The sequence below is a fragment of the Didymella exigua genome (genome assembly GCF_010094145.1).
Source record: "Didymella exigua CBS 183.55 unplaced genomic scaffold M421scaffold_13, whole genome shotgun sequence".
In the NCBI taxonomy this organism is placed as follows: domain Eukaryota; kingdom Fungi; phylum Ascomycota; class Dothideomycetes; order Pleosporales; family Didymellaceae; genus Didymella; species Didymella exigua.
Window position 1 is genome coordinate 240,519 of NW_022984787.1, and position 1,822 is coordinate 242,340.

Consider the following 1,822-nt stretch of genomic DNA (forward strand, 5'->3'; position numbering starts at 1 on the left):
GTTGCTTAGTCGATAGAGTAGTCGTATAGGGATGGTTTTGAGCCGTTGCTCAGTCGATTTCGTCTAGGTATATGGGGTCGGTATAGCTAGTTATGATAGGGGGGTATTCGTAATAAGGCGGCTAGCTATATAACTATTGCTGGCAAGGCAAGTAGCTATATAGCTAAGGAGAGAGCCGCTGCTCTGGCGATTTGTTCCTCTGTCTGTCTGCTGTCTCCGACCGGTCTAAATCTATTAGCGCACAGACCACTGCAGAGATTTCATCTTAACTGAGACCAGGTCACAACTCTGTTCAGCTTGCAATGGCCAGCGCGCCTGTTCCAGCGCCTGCACTACAAAACCGACGCTAGAAATAGATATTAGGAAGGCATGTTTGTTGTATTGGGATGAAAAATCGATGAAAATCGACCTTTCTCTAACTAAGAAAAGTTGGTGTTCAGTCTAGCTGTAGCTGTTGTAGTATAGCAAGTAGCTAGTTTAGAGCAACGTGGTCAAAGGCGCCTTTAATGTCTAGGAATACTATAGAGGTTGTGCGTTTTAGTTTTCTTTGCTCTTGGACCTGGTTTAGCAGCAGTATAGATGCGTCTATTGCAGATTTTTGTGCTCTTCCACCTAGTTGTAAGGGATAAAGAAGAGCTATTATTTCTACAAGAGTTCTAAGGCGTTTTGCTACTACTCTTTCTGCAACCTTGCCTAGGCAGCTAAGCAAGGCAATTACTCTATAGGCTTTAGGTGCAGTGTAATTAGGCTTGTTTGGCTTTTTTAGGATAATTCCTGTGGGTGGTAGCTGTAGCTAAACAAAGTAGAGAAAACAAAGAAGAATGTTTCTGTCTGTGCTTTATATGCTGTAGTAATAATCTCCTGTGTTAGGGCGTCTAGTCCTGGAGAGCTGCTTTAGATTTGTGCTGAGCAAGCGTATTCTAGCTCTTCTATAGTAAGATTAGGCCATTCCCAGTTGCTTGGTTGGTAGTTGTCCTACTCTATAGGCCTAGAGGCAGGAGGGCTAGGGAAGAGAGTTTCTCTTAGTGCAGAGCATTTGCCTTGAAAAGATTCCTCTATTCCCCTTAGGCCTTAGATAGCAGGTATATTCTAGCTATAAGTAGTTCTAGTATATGCCATAGCTTTAAAGATTGATTTAGGGTCCTCTCTCTCTAGGAATTGGTTCTAATGGTCGCGTTTAGCTATTTTGACAGCTTGTAGATAGCTGTTTCTAGCTATTAGATAGTGTCGCAGCAAGGATCGAGGTGAGGGTGCATATCACGTGATCCGCATCTGGGTATTGGACCGATCAGACACTGGCGATCTATCACGCCATGGTGAGCGGAATCGGGTATAGCTTGGAGCCGTGATTAGGGCTCCAATTAGGGTATAGCTAGATGAGCATTGGTGTATATATTCTGCTCATTCAGCACCGTAGATAGAACAAGGAACTTGATCACTTTCTTCACACTTGATCAACAATCAGAGACCACTCAGCTTCCACAGATAGTCTCTTTTCCAGGTGTAGGCACTTGTTAGGCTAATAGCAAGTTCTCTCTGTAGTTGGCGTTGTTTGCTGAGCATGCTTGTCCTAAGTGCTTTTAGGTCTTGATTCCACCAGGGCTTGCTTTTTGCAGTGGTAGAACATTGTGGAATTGCTGCCTTAGCTGCTTTAGGTATAGCTGTAGTAAGCTCTTTGGCTAGTGTTTCTAGCTGCTCTTCTAGGTCCTGGTCTTCTCCTTAGATAAGTGCTAGAGATCTGCTCGTAGAGTAGTTTAGAGTGCTTGCGTTGCTAAGAGCAGAGCTGTTTGCTATCTCCTTTGCTAGCACTTTGCTAAATAGG